General features: G+C 37.3%; 1 long non-coding RNA gene across 1 annotated transcript in view; it reads right to left on the bottom strand.

The window, feature by feature from the left end:
- Positions 1-380: 380 nt before the first annotated feature.
- The window catches only part of LOC149216705 (uncharacterized), a 120824-nt gene continuing 99108 nt past the window's right edge, over positions 381-22096 (bottom strand). Inside the window, exon 3 of the long non-coding RNA XR_016250587.1 lies at positions 381-494. This is a non-coding gene — a long non-coding RNA (uncharacterized LOC149216705). The remainder of the gene's footprint in view (positions 495-22096) is intronic.

Raw genomic sequence — 22096 nt, 5'->3', positions numbered from 1 at the left:
AGGAGCAGGAAGAAGGTGATGTGATCAGCTCTGCTATTTTATGGTACGAGGTCCTTCATCCTACATTTACCATATATGGATAAGTACCATAAAGATATATTTATCCATATATGGGTGTAAAAGAAGAAGTAGTACAAAAGAAAAGGTTAGATATTCTTTTCCTCCGTACTACTTTTTTTTCTTTTCAAAAAAAATTAAAAGCAATCCCTACCCTGTATTGTTGTAATACAATAGATCCACCCTATATTGTTGTAATATAAAAGATCTCATAACCTATTTTATACTTATGATCTGGATCATAAAGATCTATATTCTTTATCTATCAAGGAATCAAAATCATCACTAGTATTAAATTCATCCAACACAAACTTTGGAGATCCCACTGACATCTACGTTTTTGTTGCCATGCCTGAAAACCATGGAGATCCATGTTGATAGTAGAATAAGATGTGTGTCTGCTACTCAAGAACACATTCCTTATTAACCATTGTTACCTGACAAAAACCAAAGAGACAACACAATATCAGTGTACACAAAATCCCCTACCGAAATATAATCATAACTTAGCTAAGAAGTCTAAAAGATGTTCTTAATTAATAAACTTTGTATTTGGAAATTTTGTTTATTTATATTTAAAAAAGACTACGTTGTACAACACTTCTGTCTATTTATCCAGGCAATTATATCATAGCATATGTCACACAGTAGCAATCTACAATACCTAAAGTAAAAAGACAAATTTTCTCAAGAAAATAGATTTAGAAAAAAACTTTGAAAACTATATGTTTGTCATCAAAACTTCAATTAGTTTAACAACAAACTATAAACGAACAGGACAATGGCCAAAGTCGTTATTCATACAAATAAAGCTAGAGTCATTATTTCCATTGCAGATAACTGAAATTTGGGTAGTGGTCTAACAGTTAGAGCTTATTTGCAGGGAAGACTTGTCAATACCATCATTTTTTTTCCACGGTCTGTTGTGTCTCTAGATCCATATTAGATAGCTTGTTATTCTCAAGTTCTACCTTTCAAGTACTGATTTTTGGCTCACCCTTTAAAACACAATTCTACCACTCCATTTGATTTTGTTTTGTTAAAGAGAATTGGTCGGACCTTCCCATCCTCTGTTTTACATCAATCAATAACCATCCATCAATTATATAAAGAATAACAAATACACAACAAAGGCCAAAGATGCGCTTGTTGTATACCTATGTTCTAGGACTCATATGACCTTACTGGTGCAAAGAGCTCACCTTGAAAAAATAACATCCACGTGGAATTTACAAAACTTTTTTAAATCAAGCTCCAAGTAAACCAATCAAAATATGAACATCCTTTTAATCAATAAAATCTCTGACTTAAAATAAAAATGGCCTAGAATTGAATGTTATATCAACCATGTCAAGTAACTAACATTGGGTGAGAAATACAAGCCACACATATTGGATTATTGAAATAATTGATCTGATAAAGCTCAAAATCAAACATATAACTTACAACTAAGAAATGCAAATAAATGACTTACAACTAAGACATGAGGTTTCCCTTTCAACCTTGTCGTTAAATAACTCTTCTTTATGTCACAAATCATTAAACTTTCTGATGCCATGTGGAAGTGGTATTGTAACATTAACCTCTGATAAAGTCTGTGTCCACAACTACTTCTCAAGATCCACTCCATTACCAGCATTTGGGGCTAGATAACATGCAAAAACCATCAACATGAAAATGAAATCTACATCCTTGTAAAAAAATGGGAGGAAAAAAATCCACAAATTGAAACAGACTGTAGGATAACTCGTTCCTACAACATGATTATCTTGTCATGAGCAATAAAAAAGAAATCATGAGAAATGTAATTTTTGCCACATTTTGAGAATCATTTATTTTTGCATATTATATGAGCAATTGATGAAAAAAGTCATCTAAAGCTTGTCAACATCAGGATTATAGTAAAACATATATGTACCGCTCCAACACATATAATCCTAAACATAAGGATTTATACATATAAGTATTTATTGAGGACATTGTATTTTGTGAAAATATGGAAGTCAAATCTTTGAAATAACACACTTTATGGTACCACTTCCTTATGAAGTCCATTCAAGAATTTCTTCAAAGTTCAAAGCTCAAACAATTAACATGTAGCCTAAAAAAACTTAGATTTGAAAAGGAGATAACCCAAAGATGTAGAGTATATATCTCACATTTATATATCCTAAATTCCAGACATTGAAATGACACTTTTTAGCATACTATTGTGAATTTAGCCCAAAATGCTAGAAAAAATATTGATGCTTATTTTTGTTAACATTGAAAACTAGGGCCAAATTCCACTTTGAACGGCTCCTTTGGGGAAGACAATTGTGGCATTGAATTCTTCTTTTTGAGAGGACCAAAATTGATCTAAAGATTGTCAAATTTGGATAAGTAAAAGTGGAATTTTGAATTTATGTTTCGCATGTAAATTATTTAGGTCGGCCTCAACTATATGTTGACTTAAGAATATCAAAAGTCACGCCCACTCAACTCCACTGAATTGTCTATATAGAGAAGCATTCTCTCTCATTTGGGACACATCAATCAAAAGAAAAATATATCTCGCTGGCAGCGAAGATTAAGGAGGATAAATTCTGGTTATGGTTGGCACTGTTTTTGTTAGGGTTTTGTCATAACAGGTCTGAGTTTGGAAGCAGTGCTTCACTATGGTTAAGAAGGATCTTATATATGGGTTGTGACTTGTTTCGTATGGGACTTCTTCCTATAGTTTGGCCATAGCTAGAAGATACTCTCATAGCTTGGGTATTCGAGTGCTTATTAAGGATGACATGGAAACTTAAAAACATGTTAGGACTACTACAAATAATAGAGTCCTTGTAAGAAGAAAAAGGTTGCATTGTTTGTAGATATTCAAGGGTTGGAGCAACATGCTTCAAAAACCCTAATCTAAAACCACACAGATAATATCAATGGTGACCTTAATGTGGTCATAAACTAGCTCCTTAAGCTAGTGAAAGGGAGCATCATGTGAAATAAAGATGGTCGTAATAGAAAGGAGGATTTTTGGATTAGACAACTTAGAAAGTAGTGGACTGTTGTTGCCCTAACCAGACCGATCTTCTACAACAATATGATTTGTCCTCTATGACCAAACTGCCCAGATTACAAGATTGAATGGATCTAAGAGTAGTGATGCCTGATCTTCATATTGGCAAGTTATTTTATATCATTGTACTCTCTCTCTCTTTCTCTGTTGAACATTTGATGATAACAATCAGAAAATTTGATCAAGGGTTTTCCCCATCTTGGGGTTTTTCCCTGGCTTGAGCCATATTCTTGTGTCTTTTTGTCTTGGCTTGTCTTCTGCATCTATCATTTATGTTATTTTGTCAGTGACTGTTATATAATGTCTAATGTGATTGGTAAATGGATTTATGGGAATATGGTTGAATGAAGTATCTAACCTAAGCAAAGAACATGTTCTAAATTACTATAGTAGAGCATATTTGATGGCTAGTTTGACCCTCCCTTTTGATGCCACGGCTTGGAAAATGATGGCTTGAACTTCTAAGAAAAAATTGGCGTTGGATAGGTTAGTGAAAATCTGGGTGAAACTACCCACAAAAAATACCTTCAACTTACTGATAATAACTGGTACGACCTCCTCAAGTGATCCCAAAGTCTGGCAATGAGTGAATTAGTCCCCTTTTTCCTACACGAACTGCAGATGGAAAATATGACCTCCAAAAATCCCACAGTCTCTGGTGGTACCCATGACCTGGCAATGAGATGAATCTTTAGCAATAAATACCAGTGAAATATCTGAGTGGTCTTTTTTTTTCTGATCAACTAGGGTGGATTTGTTTCACCACCGAAATTAATTCATTCAAGGGTTTCACCCTTAGCACTCAAAAGCCACAAGAGCTCTCCAAATTGTTATGAGAAAATGATTGTGCATGCCCAAAGAGTGAGCTTCATCTCTCTTTTATCATCAAAAAGAGTGAGCTTCATCTCTCTTTTATCATCAAAATTCCACTGGTGTCTTTTTTATATCTTTTTTTTTTCCCTTGGTGTGATCATTCAAAGAGGGACATTACACTTGCACCAATATTGACTCCTTTGAAAATCATGATACAGGTGGGGTTGGCCATAAACATTGGTGGATGGCTTAACTGTTAAAATTGGAAACTAGGGCCAAACTCCATGTGGGTCTTCTTATTTATGGTAGCTGATATTTTTCTTGGATTCCTCTCATCGAGAGGTGTAGTTTTGATCTAAATATCATCCAATTTCGACATGTATTCATGGAGATATGAATTTATTTGTGTTACTTGACAATTTGTCAAGGTCGGCCAGCAACCAAATTACCCCAACTTATCGTCAACGTTTCATTATAAATAGAAGAGGTCTTCAAGTCATTTTTCACACACACTTCTCCTAAGATCTCTCTCCACTCGTTTGGGTTTGGTGGCTAGAGAGATCAAGAGGGAGAAGTCCTAGATGCAGTGGAGGAAGGGTTCTATACGCAGTTGATGGAGGAAGCCTAGCCACTATTCAAAAGGGAGATCTAGCCATGCCCTAAGGATGTATGGTCATTGTCTTAGAGGTGCCCTAATTCCCTAACAACAAGCCTTATTACGCAGCAACAGGAGACCTAATCAGCAGCCCTAATCCACTGTCAAGAGAGACCCATACACAGTCTTGGGAGGCTCCTATTTACTTTCATGAAAAGGACTTATACACAGCTCTCGTAGCCGCAATTTATGAGACCCTAATTAGAAACATATGAAGGCATAAATCCATAGTTAGAGGAGCCCTTATCACAGCTTGAAAGGGACCCTTAGACACAGCTAGAAGTGTGGACCTAGTCGAAGCAAAAGGAGTACTGCAGTAGTGTGAAGTTTTTCTGTTAATACCACATTGTTGTAGGTGACAATGTGGTCTCATTCAAGGTTGTTTAGGCATGATAAGGTTGGTCTTGAACTCAATTTGCAGGGCAGTAGAATCCGCTTAAAGGAGGAGCAAGAAACTATTTTTTAAGGGTTGATTGGGTCATTGTTTGAAGGGATCAAAGTTACAGTCCATTGTTGGGCTAGGTTGCAGGCCATAGCCAGCAGTTGGAGACCCTTTTAGGAGTTGTATTCAGAAGGTAAGCAACCCTATAAGGCAGTGTATGGTTGGAGGGATTGTATGAAGGCTAGCCGCAGTCAATAGGTGGACTGTGGGGTGTGTTTAAGGTGTTTTGGCACTCAACACTTGTGCCCTAACCAGTGACCAAGTTTTCCATGAAATGCACAAGTCCTTGCAGCATATGAAAAGTTCCATATTAGCAGCCTTATCATGATCAGTGAAGAAACAAAGGAAGGAGAGTCTTATTGAAGGAAAGCCTCAATATTCTAGGTAATTGGTTGAGTTGTTCTAGGACTATCATCTGTTGCATATCTTCAATCCTTGGTATCAGAATTGCAACCTCATTGCATCATTGTCATGAAGAAGATCTTTGATCTCCTATTTGGCAAGTCAAGTATTGACTTCAAATCATTGTACTCTATCTCCTTCTCTCTGCTAAACTATTGAATAATATAAGAAGAATTGATCAATGGTTTCCCCACATTGGGGCTTGTCCCTGGCTGGTGCCACATCTTATGTCCTCTTTTCTTGGCTTGTCTTCTAATGTTTATGTTTATGTTCTATCTACACTTTATGATCATTCTAATGTGATTGCTAATCTGGATATTGACATTGGGCTAATATGAAAAATTGAAGTAAATTGATCTAAGCATAGAACATACCTAAATTTAACATGGTATCAGAGTTGAGGTGAAGACAAATCCCAAGCAAGAGTGGAAGAGAAATCACCGAAGACAGTTGGAAAGGGAAAAAGGCTCAATGGGTTCCTCATCCCACTTCTCGTCTAAAGACAAGCTCCTTGAAAAGTCTGACTATCACGGATGGAAGATGTCTCTTGATCTAACATTGGAAGATCAAAAAGTGTTGGATTACGTGAAGGGTAAAATCCTTGAGCCTTCATCAAATGCACCAGCTGCTACAAAGAACAAGTACACCAAGGGTGAAGTCAAAGCGAAGAATATTATCAGAGATTCCATTGACAAGCGTTTGGTGGCCTACATCTCTGATCTAAACACCTCCAAGGATATCTATGACAGATCGGTAAGCATGTTTGAGGTTAGTGATGAAAATCAAATTTTATTTCTCAAAAATAAGCTAAAGGATATTAAGAAGGGTAAAGACGAGGATATTCAATCCTACTTCTTAAGGATCTCTAAGATCAAGAATGATCTTCTATTGATTGCAGAAATCATATTGTATTAATTCCATCTACAGTTTGTGTAGGAAAAAGGGGGCTAGTAGTTGTTGCTAAAGCAATACCAAGGCAACAAAGGACAATGCATGAATTGTTTGAGAAATTATCTACAAATTTCTTGAGGGTGACAGAGCTCATGGAGGCATGGGTATCATCAAGATGGAAAAGAAAAATGGAAAGTAAAGACAAGTCTGAAGATGAGGATATAAGTAGAACTAAAGACTCAGTGGTGTATACCAAGGCAAGAATAGAGGAAGACTTGAAGACTACCAAAGATCAAGGAGCTTTGGAAATTACATCTGAAGGGAGCTAGAACAAAAGTGATGAATCAAAGGATATGGAGAAGGATATGAAGATCATTTTTCCAGAAAGCATCCTCAGGGCATCGATGAAAATGATTATTTGATAGGTAATAGAGGATTGGAGAAGTCCAAACCTAGCCAAGAAGATTATGGTGACACTGGTCATTCTATAAATAATGTTGGTGGCAGTATCAAGAAAAATTATTCTACCACTATCAAGGAACAACAAGTTGAGTTGTCCATCAAACGACTTGGAGTCTTGTTAGAACACATTGGACCTAAAAGGAAGATATTTGAGAGGGATAATCTAGCCATCCCTAGTACTCATAATGAAAATATTACTGATCCCACGCAGAGTAGCAGGACCTTGGGTTTATTGCCATGTGTGATTACAAGGAAGAAACATGAAATTTTCCAAAAGTTCAAACAATGATCAAATTATGAAGGAGACTCTTGTAAAATGGAAGGTATTGAATTGGTGGATATGTATCATCGTTAAGATAGCAACAAAAAGACCTACACTCAGTTACCCAACAACATAATTATATTTTTTGATCAAGGTAAAGGGAGAATACACTAGAAATGGTGCAGTTCCTTCGGGAATGGCCTAATTGAGAAAATGGGCCATTGGCATACTTTCAATGAAGAAGCTGCAGAACCATATCCTCCACTCTTTGTTAAGGAAATTTGTAGGCCAGAGGGTATTAAGACTTTAAATCTAGAAACATCATTAAAGGAAGGTGTGCCTAGTACCTTTTGGCCCTTCTTAAATGAATATGATTATCAGTCAACCAACAGTCTGTCTCCTTTTGAGGCTTTGCAGATTTTGAAATGAACACCTCGAAAAACCATGAAGGAATTAGGTGTGATGACTTCAGTAATACAGCTAGGTGCATTTATTTTAGATTTCCTTCCTAAATGTGCACTAATTTCTGATATGACATTTACACTGAAGAAGATTATTGGCGCTATTGGAAAGGTCAAAGAATCAAATTCCAGCGGAGCTAAATTCTTGTTACATAATCTATATGTATCAGCTTTTGTGGATAGGTTGCATTCAATCTCTTCAGGGTTTGCCCCACTCGATGGAGTCATTCAATAATAACCTACAATCTATACCCTTGGAGATTTAGTTGCACATTTTCATAGAATGAAGCCAGATGATGATGTTTCTTACTATAGAATTATTTCTCCCTACAAAATTTGCAAGGCTCTATTTGTAGAACACCTTTTGAGGCATTGGGCTCACCACCCTTTGAGAAGTAATGGAGAAATTAATGCTATAGAAGAACTGTTGGCTTGTCCAGAAATTGATGTTAAGGGATTTTGGGCTCATCAAATAATCATCTGGTACCCTTGATGGGGAACAAGAAATTTCATCAAATTTACAAAGTTATCAAAAGGCTACAAGATGAGATTGAAGGACCTTTGAAATTGCGCTTGTTGTGGGAAGCTTCAAGGGTGAAAAATATAAGTAAGGCTAATACAATACTCAATCGATTGGAACTTATAATTAAAAGGCATTTCTCTTTCAATATGGAATCTCAGAATGTTGTATTTTCCTTCCCATTGTATAGTGAGGTTGTTGAATTCTCTTATTATAGAGACATCGTGGTCGACGCAGTTGTATGTGCTTTGACACTTGCTATATATAGAGGCAATGAAAGTGTCAACAAGTTTATCACAAGCCACACAATGTTATCATACTCAGATTTGGTGAAATTCCTCAAGGAGAAAAGCTTAAAATTAGATGTTCTTGTTGTTTGTGTAGTACAGGTTGATGATGTTTATGAGATTACAACAACATTATTTTCTATAGTTGAAGAAATCAGAGATGACCTTTATTACTGCAGTGACATAATTTGTGCCAGTATTTTTTATTTGAGCAAACCGATGACACATAATTTTCTTCATTTATTGGTTTTGCAAGATTTTCTACCATCCCTTAATTTATCTCTTCCCAAGATGAGCACTCTTACATCGTTGTATATAATGTCTTGTCTTTTACAAGTGGTCAATAACAAAGAGTTGGTGAATAGTATTGCTACTGCTTTTCTATGCCCACAAACATTGGCCACTACAACCTTCAACCTTGAGTGCAATGGTCATTTATTTGTTGGAGACTTGCTAAATGAGAGCACAAAGGTAGCTGCAGGATCTGGAATATCTATGGTCAACACTAGTATTCGAACTGAAGAGCAGCAAAGTTAGGGCAATGTTGTTGGACCTTTGGAAACACAATTTATGAATATTACACTTCTGGATACAAATAAAAAGACAAGTTCAAGTGGATTGCTATCCTTTGTTTTTTGTGGGAACAACAAATTGGTGTTGGCATCTCCGAGCTTGCTGGCTGTCCAATTACAGAGTGAAGAGTTGGATAATTCATTGTTGGATGTACTAGGTATTCTTCCTCAAAGAGTGCAACATAAGAACTCACAAGGTGACCCTAGTAAGGAACTAGGATCTAGTGAGAGCATGCCAATGTGCCAGATTCTTGATACACTGATAAGTCTTCTCTGCTGGAGACCTTTGTGTACATAAAAAACATATCATGCAGCCTTGTCTTTTCAAAAACTACTTCCATAAAACGAAACAAAATTTTATGTTCATAATTTTAATGTTGCTTATGAGAATGCTCATGACGATCTTATGAAAGAAGTCAATGATTCGTGTTGTGATCCTATTCCAAATGTTATTTTAGAGGAATAGAAAGACTGCAAGAAAGCCTTAGAGATACCCGCACTTCAAGAAGATTTCAAGTTCATTCTTCTACCTGATTCTTGGCCACATATTCCAGATGGTGACGATTCTTCTTACTTTATCAAAGGAATGAAGCTCGCAATAGAAATAAAACATATGGAAGGTAAAAATTTAATTGGTGAAGGAAAGCATGTTGATTTTGCTGCATATTCCATGGAATATGGTTGTGTTAGTTTGGAGGGCATTTAAGACTCTAGCCAGAACTACAATGTTAAAGTCTGCAATTCATTATTGATGGACACACATTGCTCTGCCTTAATGGGCGTTCACTTTAAGTTTGCAACTATACATGGAATATTTGTTGCATACCTACTAGAGGAAACTTGTGAATCCTTGAATAGAGATGCCATGCTAGGGGCTTTTGGGCCTAATGGTGCTAATGCAGTAGCTACTTCTGAATCCTTGGTGAAATGGCTTTGTGCCTATTGGGATCTAGAAAACCATTCTACTACGGACTCCATGGTACTAGAACAATATAAAGTTGCAGGTTCAAAACAGATGGGAAACTTTACAAGTATATGCAAGATTATCAAAATACCTTTTGGTCTCAACAATGGCACATGCCACAAACATCATTAGTTTGAATTATGGCTCTTGTATCTAGGGTTTTTTATTAAAGTATGGGAGCCAAACATACAGGTAGATTGCTTGGGACAAGAAATATTAGGCAGGGAAGACTATAATGTCCCTATCATTTGAACAACGAGCATATTTTGTACTTTGTTGGCATTTTTGGTTATTTTCGCAAAGGAGGAAATATTGTTTTATTGGATAATGGCGGAAAATGACTATTTTATTGGAGAATGGCGGAAAATGAATATTTTATTAAAAAGGTGGCAAAAAACTATTTAGTGGAAAGTGGCCCTCACTAATAAAATAATATTTAAAAGAAATTCTATAGGTTGCTCAAAGAGAAATTATAACGAGGGGAAGGAGCTCATTTGGGGATCATTCTAACTCACCATTCTACTTTCAGTTGAAGGTGAGATCAAGAGAGTGTTGGCATTATGACAGAGGTTGGTGCTATGGCACTGGTGTGGCACAGGTGTTGTCCTTGATGGCAACTCACTCTGGTGACAGATCTTAGTTCAGGCTCTCAGAATGAAGGAAAAGATATATATGCAGGTTCACCTAGACGAAGATGCGTATACACACGGGTTAGATGTTCCAAAGGCGCGTATGCGTATACACGCACTTTCACGCAAGGAAAAGCGCGTACATGTTGGAGAACTTACTTTTGGTCTGTGTTATTTAGTCCTTGGTAATTGAACCTATGGTTTTGGGCCATGGTATCTCATCAGAAGTGTTGATCCCAAGTATTGGGTCCATGGTATTGTTTTGTTATGGTTTTGGACCATGGTATTGTGAAAGGCCTAAGACTATAAAAGAGGAAGGAGATCATTTGGAAAAGTATGATATGAATTATTGAATATCTGATAAAGTGCTAAATCTGGAATACTGGTGATTGGGTTATGGTGCAGATCTGGATCTGAAGGAAGGAGGAACCTGAGCGCAAGGAGAAGGATAAGTTCTATTGATGGGTCATAATCTTAAGGCTTGAATAACAGTATCTTTGTATGATTTTGATCCATTATATGTGGCGCATTCTTGATCTATAAATCTGGTAATCTGGGTTAATTAATGTCTGAATATTTGAAAGAGTGAATTATCCTTTATAGATCTGTACGCAGGTTCATTGAAGCGAAGGCGCGTATACACGCTATTTCTGTGAATAAAAATAGCGTATACGAAGGTTGGTCCAAATACAGAAGCATATGCATGTAGGTTTCTGGTTACTGAAGTAGCGTACGTCTCTTGAATTGTGTTCTAGCTGCTTCTGTTTATTTCTGCAGTGTTCTGGGTTCAGAATTTGGCGTGTGGTTCCTGTTACTTTGTTCTGGGTACAACTGTCAGAGAAGTGTCTACTTGATTCAGTTCTAATTGGTTAAAAGGAGATTGTTTGATGCAGAAATTCTTGATGATTGATTGATGTTCATGGATCCAGTCTGAAAATTTATGAAACGTGGTCCCTGGAAGAAAAAGAAGGTTGTAGCCTTCAGTATGTCAGCACCTACGTACTCGTATCTCAGCTAGTACAAGAGCTAAGGGGGTTGTAGCTCCCTTCCAGGAGAAGCTGGAGAATGAGAGAGGGTTGTAGCTCTCCGCAGGTTGTAGCCTGTGTACTGGTAAAGGACTGCACCAGTACAGAATCATTGTAAAAAGAAGTTTCTAATTGAAAAAGATAGGGACATATTGCAGCAGGTGGTTTTCACTCACATTGGGTTTCCACCTTATATCTTGTGTTCTTGTGTGTGACTGTCTGCATTTTTCCTATTCCTGGTTATTGTTTCTATGGTTCTGATACACAGATTTAAAATCAACATCTGAAGATTAGTTAAATTACAAGTCTGTAAGTTATACGCGGGTTTCCTTTACTGTAGTTGCGTATATACGCGGTTTTCTCTAGCTGAAGTAGCGTATATGATCTGGGTGTGAAAAAGAATTTAATTGACTTGATAATACTGATTCACCCCCCTCTCAGTATTATTTCCAACAATTGGTATCAGAGCAGGTCCTTCAGAAGAAACTTGATCGCTTGAAGGAATATCTATCATCATGAGCAACTACGAGAGAGAAGCATCGATCAAGCCACCAATTTTTTATGGGACCAAATTTGTCTATTGGAAGGTAATAATTACAGCCTATCTTCAATCTCTTGGTACAGAAGTCTAGGATATCATAGATACAGGGTACACATTTCCTTCAGCTACTCCTACAGATCTGGTTAAGAAGAAGCAGTATGAAACAAATGCAAAGGCTGTCAATACTCTATTAGGGAGTCTATCTCAAACAGAATTCGTCAAGGTTATGTAGTATAAAACTGCAAAAGAAATATGGGACAAGATTGTTCTGAGCTATGAAGGAGATGAACAGGTAAAACGAGCAAAATTTTAAACTCTCAGAATTCAGTATGAAAATCTCAGAATTCACAATGATGAAAGTGTGGCTAACTATTTCCTATGTATAGATGAGATTGTTAATTGTATGAAAAACTTGGGTGAAGAAATAAAAGAGGTTGTGGTGGTTGAAAAGGTTCTAAGATCTTTGTCCTCTAAATTTGAATCAAAAGTTTCTGCAATAGAAGAAAAACAGAATCTACAGAACCTTACCATGTCACAGCTGCACGGAATTCTAACTGCTTACGAAATGAGGAAAGGAGGACCATCAGACAGGAGAGAAGCTGCATTCAAGGCTTCAGGCAAAGGAGATTACTATGAGTCAGGACATATGTCAGAAGAAGAGGAAGAATCAAATTTTTTCAAGAACCTTCAACGGGGTGCTGGAAGATTCAGAGGTAAGTTGCCTTTCAAATGCTTTGCTTGTGGAAGAGTCGGTCATTATGCTGCAAAATGCCCTCATAAAGATAAACTAGACAAAGGTAAGGAACCTGTCAGATGGAACAGAAAGCAGAATAAGAAGAGCTATTACACGCATGAAGACAGTGATGGATTGTCTAATAGTGATGAAGATGAACGAGGTAATGATGATAGACTTTTGATGGCTTTTGAAGATGATGATTTCTTGGATGTTGTAAATGAAGAAGGGCTTTATGAAGAAATTTCTAGACTTAAAGTTTGTTTAGAGGAAAAGAATATGATTATAGATACTCTAACGTGCCAACTTGCCGAAAAAGATAAATATAATGATAAGCTAGAATGTGAAATTGTGGGGCTTAGAAAAGAAATTGAGAAAACAAAAGCCCTTAATCTCAGATTTGCTAAAGGATCTGAAACTTTAGATGAGATTATCAAAGTGCAGCGTTCTCCACTAATCAAGACAGGTCTGGGATATAATGAAGAAGCATCTCAAGCATCCACCTCCAAAAGTTATCTTGATGCAGCAAGGAGGAGTGAACAAATTGACAATCGACAGCAAAGGCTCAATGGAGATCACCAGGTAAATCAGGGACAATTTACCTCAAGAATGAACAGAGACTACCAGGTAAATCGGGGGAAATCTACCTTAAGGATGAACAGAAACTACAATCAGCCACAGGTAAAACATTCTCAATTTGCCTCAAGAATGGATGTCAATAGAAACTACAATCATTCGGTTGGTAGATTTGATAATCGCAGGAGTTTCTTCAATGGCCAGTGTTTCTCTTGTCATAACTTTGGTCACAAAGCAGCTCAATGTGTTGCCTATAAGACAATCATGACTAGAGAAGCTCAAAAAAAAAGAAGTATGACTAGGATCATGAAAAGGACCTACAATAACTTTTCTGCTCTTGAAAATGAAATAGAATGTTCTATTTGTAACAACTTCGATCATGAAGATTCTGAATGCAGGAGCAGGTTTCGGCAGACAACTCAGGAGGAACAAGTCTCAAGTGTCAAAACATGGAGAATGAAAGAACCGCAACCGGAAAGATGTGGGATAGCTTAATATGCAGATGGATAAGAAAATCAATGGTATATTGACAGTGGATGTTCGAAACATATGATAGGTGATAAAGAAAAGCTTCAATCATATAGTGCCTTAGAAAAGGCAAAGAAGGTCTCATTTGGAAATGACACCCCTGCGTTCATAAAAGGTAAAGGTTCTGTTCAGTTGAAAGAAAAGGTCAAAGATGGAAATGTTATTTATGTTGATGGCTTAAAGCACAATCTATTGAGTGTCAGTCAGATGTGCGACCAAGGAACTGAGGTAATATTTTGATCAAATGGATGTAGTGTTCATGATCTTGATACAGGAAAAACAGTGATCAAAGGCATAAGAACTCCAAATAATTTATACATATTCAAAGAAGGACAACCTCAATGCTACCTAAGCAAGAATGATGAACACTGGCTATGCCATAGAAGATTGGGGCATCTTAGCTTCTCTCAAATAAGGAAAGCATGCAAATATCAGGCGGTTCGTGATCTTCCTGACATCAGAATTCCAGACAATACAATATGCAAATCATGTCAGTTTGGTAAGAAAACCAGAACGAATTTCCCTGAGAAGGAAGGATCAACTAGCAGGCCACTTGAACTTGTCCATACAGATATATGTGGTCCAACTAGGAAAAAGTCACCTCGAGGTGAAGAGTACTTCATATTGTTTATTGATGACTTTTCAAGGATGTGTTGGTTAGGACTCATGAAGTATAAAGATGAAGCTTTCAAAAAGTTCAAATCATTCAAAGCCTTGGTTGAAAACGAATCAGATTGACAAATCAAATGTCTAAGATCTGATCGAGGAGGAGAATTTACCTCAGATGAATTTTTCGATTTTTGTGAAGAACATGGCATAAGAAGGGAATTTTCTGCTGCAAGAACACCTCAACAAAATGGGGTAGTGGAAAGGATGAACAGAACGGTTCAACAAATGGCTCGTGCTGTGCTCAATGAATCTGGAACTCCCGCAATCTTCTGGGGTGAAGCCGAATTTGCTGCAGTAACTATTCTTAACAAGACAAATGTCCGAGTAAACGGCACTCAGACTCCTCATGAACTTTGGTATGGTAAGACTCCCACGGTGAAATATTTCAAAATTTTTGGAAGCAAGTGCTACATTAAAAGCACTGATGAAAATCTGGCAAGTTTGAATCTAGAGCAGATGAGGGCATTCTCCTTGGTTACTCTCCCCATAACAAAGCATATAAGTGTTACAATAAAAGGCTTGGAAAAATTATTGAAAGTATTGATGTAGTGATTGATGAAGGAGGAAATACCCCTAGGCAGGAAAGATCTGAAGCTTTCGAAGATGATGAGGACTATCCCTCAACGCAAATCAGATTCATGATGAAGAAACCCATGAGGCACCAGTAGAACAAATAAGAATAGAAGAAAAGACTCCATCCAAATATGTTCAGAAGAATCATCCAGAATCTCAAATTTTTGGGCAGAAAGAGGCAGGTGTAAAAACAAGGAGAACCATTTCAAAAGCTTCAAGCTATCTAGCATTGCTCTCCTCCATCGAACCACAAAATGTATGAGAAGCATGCAAAAATTAATGCTGGGTCAAGGCAATGAATGAAGAACTTGAGCAAATTGAAAGGAATAACACTTGGGAGTTGGTTCCTAGACCAAAAGATAAGAATGTCATAGGGTCAAAGTGGATTTTCAAAAACAAGTTGAATGAAAATGGAGATGTAGTTAGAAACAAGGCAAGACTTGTGTGTAAAGGATATGCGCAACAAGAAGGCATAGACTTTGAGGAAACCTTTGCACCAGTGGCTAGACTTGAGGCTATAAGAATGTTCCTTGCTCTCTCTAGCTTTCAAAAATTCAAAGTATTTCAGATGGATGTAAAATTTGCCTTTCTAAATGGAGACTTGAATGAAGAAGTGTACATTGAACAACCAGATGGGTTCATCCTTGGAAATGATCCAAATCTTGTATGCAGACTCACAAAGGCTCTCTATGGTCTTAAACAAGCTCCAAGGGCTTGGTCTTTTCGGTTGGATGAGTACCTTCATCAACAAGGTTTTGCAAAAGGATCAACAGACAGCAATCTATATATAAAAATTGACAATGAAAATTTGCTAATACTTGTTGTATATGTTGATGATATCATTTTTTGCAGCAATGAAGAAGACATGCATCAAAATTTTGCCTTGGTAATGCAAGAGGAGTTTGAAATGTCCATGCTTGGTGAGCTCACATATTTTCTTGGTTTACAAGTCCAACAAAACAAAGACGGAATTTTTCTATCACAAACCAAGTATATTAAGCAGATCTTGAAGAAATATGGGATGGAGGATTTGAAACTAGTATGTACTCCTATGGTTACAGGATGCAGTCTCAGTACAAATGATGAATCAGCCGTTGTACATCAACCTACCTATAGATCCATGGTTGGTAGTTTACTCTATCTAACAGGTACCCGACCAGACATTATGCATGCAGTAGGGATAGTTGGAAGGTTTCAGGCAAATCCAAAGGAAACTCATCTTTAGGCAGTCAAGAGAATTTTCAGATACCTTCAAGGGACTCAGAACTATGGTTTATGGTATCCTAGAGATACAGATATCACACTTCATGCATATACAGATGCAGATTGGACAGGTACCATGGATGATAGGAAAAGCACTAGTGGTGGTGCATTCTTCATGGGTCCTAGATTAGTATCATGGTTCAGCAAGAAACAAAGTTCCATTGCATTATCTACAACTGAAGCAGAGTATGTAGCTGCTACATCTTGCTTCACACAACTCCTTTGGATGATGCAAACATTGCAGGATCTTCAAATCACTTATATTCCACCTATTTCCATTTTTTGTGATAATACAAGTGCAATCAGCATCTCAAATAATCCTGTCATGCATTCAAAGACCAAGCACATACCTATCAAATACCATTTTCTTCAAGAACAAGTGCTTGAAAAAAAGGTCAAGTTGGAGTATGTTCCTTCTAAGGAACAAGTTGCTGATATTCTTACCAAACCACTGCCCAGGGAGACATTTGAATACCTCAGACAGAAGCTGGGGGTAGTTGATGCATCATCTTGCTGTTGAAACCTGTCTGTTTCAGAGAAATATGGTTGTACGCGAGTTTAATGAGGGGGATCCACGTACATACACCAATTTATGTAGATACAGTCACGTATATGGTGGTGGTTGAAGAGAGTCTGATATGGGTATGTCAAAAGACCATCCAGCACAAGTTCAGGGGGAGCAAATAATCTTCTAATAATGCATTGTTGGCATTACATTAGAAGCTCTTGGTTCGAATACACAAGATGTTTTGGGTTCAGGTGGATCAGCTGCAGAAGGAGAACAGAAGGAGAACATGGTTGCTGATTTGCATAGTGTTGCTAATATTAGTTATTAGTGACTTTCATAGTCTTGCTCTAGATAATTCGTCTCTATCTTTTAATATTATTATCAAGGTCATGTAACGGCCTATGTTGGTTTCCCCGCTATGCCTGGGATTGAATGTTGTAATGTTTTTGGTTGTCATATGTAATCTTCTTATGTATCCCCACTTGTTTGGGTGGATGATCCCCACTTGGTTGGGTGATGGATGTTGTATAGAGTCTTTTGGTGATAGGAAGGTCTTTTATGATGTATAAATCATTGTTCTTCGTGAAGAACATCTTTTTGCAAATCTTGCCTAGAGTTAGGGGGAGCATGGCCAGCACAGCAAAGCAGAGATTTCAGCATGTACTCAGGGGGAGCATAACCCTTTTCCTTGATGACAAAGGGGGAGAATGACTTTGAGGATCTTGGGGTTGCCATCAAGTCCAAAGGGGGAGATTGTTGGCATTATGACACAGGTTGGCGCTATGGCACTGGTGTGGCACAGGTGTTGTCCTTGATGGCAACTCACTCTGGTGACAGATCTCAGTTCAGGCTCTCAGAATGAAGGAAAAGATATATACGCAGGTTCACCTAGACGAAGATGCGTATACACGTGGGTTAGATGTTCCAAAGGCGCGTATGCGTATACACGCACTTTCATGCAAGGAAAAGCACGTACATGTTGGAGAACTTACTTTTGGTCCGTGGTATTTAGTCCTTGGTAATTGAACCTATGGTTTTGGGCCATGGTATCTCGTCAGAAGTGTTGATCCCAAGTATTGGGTCCATGGTATTATTTTGTTATGGTTTTGGACCGTGGTATTGTGAAAGGCCTAAGACTATAAAAGAGGAAGGAGATCATTTGGCAAAGTATGATCTGAATTATTGAATATCTGATAAAGTGCTAAATCTGGAATACTGGTGATTGGGTTATGGTGTAGATCTGGATTTGAAGGAAGGAGGAACCTGAGCGCAAGGAGAAGGATAAGTTCTATTGATGGGTCATAATCTTAAGGCTTGAATAACAGTATCTTTGTATGATTTTGACCCGTTATATGTGGTGCATGCTTGATCTATAAATCTGGTAATCTGGGTTAATCAATGTCTAAATATTTGAAAGAGTGAATTATCCTTTATAGATCTATATGCAGGTTCAATGAAGCAAAGGCGCGTATACACATTGTTTCTGTGAATAAAGACAGCGTATACACAGGTTGGTCCAAATACAGAAGCGTATGCACGCAGGTTTCTGGTTACTGAAGTAGCGTACGTCTCTTGAATTGTGTTCTAGCTTATTCTATTTATTGCTGCAGTGTTCTGGGTTCAGAATTTGGTGTGTGGTTCCTGTTACTATGTTCTGGGTACAGCTGTCAGAGAAGTGTCTACTTGATTCAGTTCTAATTGGTGAAAAGGATATTGTTTGGTGCGGAAATTCTTGATGATTGATTGATGTTCATGGATCCAGTCTGAAAATTTATGAAACGTGGTCCCCGGAAGAAAGAGAAGGTTGTAGCCTTCAGTAGGTCAGCACCTACGTACTAGTATCTCAGTTAGTACAAGAGCTAAGGGGGTTGTAGCTCCCTTCCAGGAGAAGCTGGAGAACGAGAAAGGGTTGTAGCTCTCTACAGGTTGCAGCCTGTGTACTGGTAAAGGACTGCACCAGTACAGAATCATTGTAAAAAGAAGTTTCTAATTGAAAAAGATAGAGACATATTGCAGCAGGTGGTTTTCACCCACATTGGGTTTCCACCTTATATCTTGTGTTCTTGTGTGTGACTGTTTGCATTTTTCCTGTTCCTGGTTATTGTTTCTATGGTTCTGACACACAAACTTAAAATCAACATCTGAAGATTAATTAAATTACAATTCTGTAAGTTATACGCAGGTTTCCTTTACTGTAGTTGCGTATATACGCGGTTTTCTCTAACTGAAGTAACGTATATGATCTGGGTGTGAAAAAGAATTTAATTTACTTGATAATACTGAGTCACCCCCCCCCCCCTCTCAGTATTATTTCCAACAGAGAGTTCAACCAGAGTGTCTCAAGGGAGATCCTTAACCCAACTTTGTTAGATTTAATTGCTACCCTAGCTAGTTTTCCCTTCTTCGGTGAACATTCTTGCCATCCTAGTGGGATTTTATTTTTGTGCTTATTTCTAAAGATATGATGAGAATTTTGGCACAGAGATTATTGGCATCATAATCTGATTTTGCAGGTCTGATATTCCTTCCTCAAAGAAGCACGAGTTTCACTATTTCCCAAGCCAGAAATCAGTCAAATTTGTGGGTTGACTTCCCTGAGTTCTATAGAGGCAGAGATTAGGAATGAAGGGGGCTATATTCCTTTCTTTGATATAGGTCGTGGGTTATTATTACTTGTTGGAGGATTCCTAAGGGTGATCAAACTAAATCCCTTTCCAATACCAAGGTTGTGTTAATTTTCTCTTGAAAATGGACACATTTTGGGCATAAAGCCAACATCCCTCTCTGTTGTAACTAATTTTAGGAAGACCCATATTGTTGAGTATTATATAGACACTAGTTCCACGAATTTATCAATTTTGGGTCATTTGGAGCTGGAGAGAGAGTACTGAAGCAGTGTTAAGAATTCTGGGTGCACTTGGACAGTTTGTGGGGGGAATTTATATGTCATATCAGCCTCAAAGGAAGGGCCATGAGCTTCCCATCTGCTGGATTACAAATCTGTTAACTGTGGACCACTGAAATCGTAGTACCCTGAGGGAAGAACACATAATATTTCCTTGTTGAATTTTATGATGTATTGTTGGTCACATTCCTTCTTCAACTACCACTCTGGAAGCACACCGTGAGACAGAGGTCACAGGTTCCTTGATTTTCTTATGTCTTTGTGTATTTAGTTGGTTAATGTGAAAGAATCTCCTCTATTTTATTTATCTGTGATGTACTAGCTATATACATATGTAAATTTCTGAACTTTCATAAATCTATTTGAGTGCTTGGAGTACTTTATTTTGGTATGCACGTTAGTTTTTTATGCACATTTAACTAGGTGAAACTTGTAAAGCCAGAACTACAGCTACACGTGGCTAAATTGTTGCTAGAACACATCACTAAACCTCACACACACTCAGAAACCTATTGAAAATTTAAGGCTTTTCCGGAAAGGAACATTACACTTTTCAAAGCTCCCATCAACTACATGCTTGATCTTGTCAAACCGTCTAAAATCAATCATTGATTCCCTAGTAGGTCTTGGAACATATCCAAGAGATAATTCTCAAGAAAGGAGTTATACTACTCGGTTACGACATCCTTTCATACCTTCTTAGCAGCTACCCCTAAAAAAGGGAGGGCTATGTCTGAAGAATAGAGGACAATAGTGCAACATAAGTAGGAAATTTCGTAGTTTGATGACTCACCTGAGACGTGGACATAGATGCTCCCACTTGTTCCTGCACACCCTATAATGCTTGAATAAGCCATCTTGACTTCCTGGATACACTAGAATGTAATGAGGTCTCTGTTTTTTTACTAGAATCTTGTTGATCTGACTTTGATTTCTTTTTCAATTTTAGAACAGAATCTGGAACAACAAGCTTTTTGTGTTCATTAATCACTATAAGATGTTTCTATGATTTTGAGGACCATTCATCCTCATCAAACTTCATATCCTTGCTCACCAATATGTTCATTTGAACTTGAATTTAGATTCAGTAAGCCTTAGATGTATTACTCTATCCAACAAATATCCCCTTTATATTCAAGGGTTCAAAGTTTAGTCATTTTCTTATCATGAATATGAATATAAATTGGACAAACAAAAAGATATAGAAATGTAATACTTGTGGCTTCTCACTAGTAAAATGTTTCTTTGGTGTTTTGTCCTTCAAGATCCTGTGAGGACATTGGTTCAAGATATAGACAACTATGTTGTAAGCTTTTTCTTAAAGACAGATGGGTAAATCCACATCATGGATCATGGTTTTATCTATCTCAATGATGTATTTGTTACTCTACAACCCCATTCTTAGCACCTTCTTGATTCTTGTTTCCTTGCAAAAGGTATCAAAATCCTTGGAGGTGTTCTCTCCCCTAAAATTAAATCATTTTGATATTTTCCCCATTTGATTTTCAACCAATGCTTTGAACTCTTTAAACTTACCAGATGCTTCATATTTAGTGTTCATAAAATAAATATTGGTTTTGTGAGAGGAATCATCAATAAAAGAAACATAATATAGCTTATCTATGAATGAAGAGGAAGGCATAGGCCCACAAACATCTGATTGCATTAACTTGAGAATATTTCTTGATTTTTCCTCACTAGATGGAAAAGAAATCTTTGAATGCTCATTGAGTGCACACCCTATACACTCTTCAATCTTCTCTACCTTGAAGTTTGGCAATCCATACACCATATCCGTCAAGAGTGGAAGAGCTCCATGGTTCAAGTGACCAAAGTGCTTGTACCACAATTTGCATAGATTTCCACTATCATGAACTAGAGTATCATCCTTTGTAGTATTGACAAGAAGCTTGTAAAGGCCTCCTTCCAACACACCTTTAGCTAAGAACCAAGGAAATTCATGGTTGAAATATCTAATAATGCACTTCTGATCATTGAGCTCAACTATATGCTTCTGTGATAGGTGAGATAGAAAGAAGGTTCTTCATTAATTCTAGTACATAAAAAACATATTTCCAATCAAGATTATCCCCTGATGGCATCCTAAAAGAGATGGTTCCAATTTTAATCATAGGATATGTAGTATTATCACCCAACTCCACTTGTATACCCACATCTTGTTCTAGAAGATTTCTGAATTTTTTTTTATTGGTCACATGCTAAAATGATGCATTGTCCACAGACAAAAAACACTAGAAGGGGTATTGGTAGAGAGGAAAATCAAGTTAAGGATGAACAAA

This window comes from Pinus tabuliformis, chromosome 1_1, assembly GCF_031772625.1.
Source record: "Pinus tabuliformis cultivar Carrire ecotype Pingquan chromosome 1_1, CPIR1, whole genome shotgun sequence".
Lineage (NCBI taxonomy): Eukaryota > Viridiplantae > Streptophyta > Pinopsida > Pinales > Pinaceae > Pinus > Pinus tabuliformis.
The sequence above is the reverse complement of the archived record's forward strand: the minus strand, read 5'-3'. Positions and strand labels throughout refer to the sequence as shown.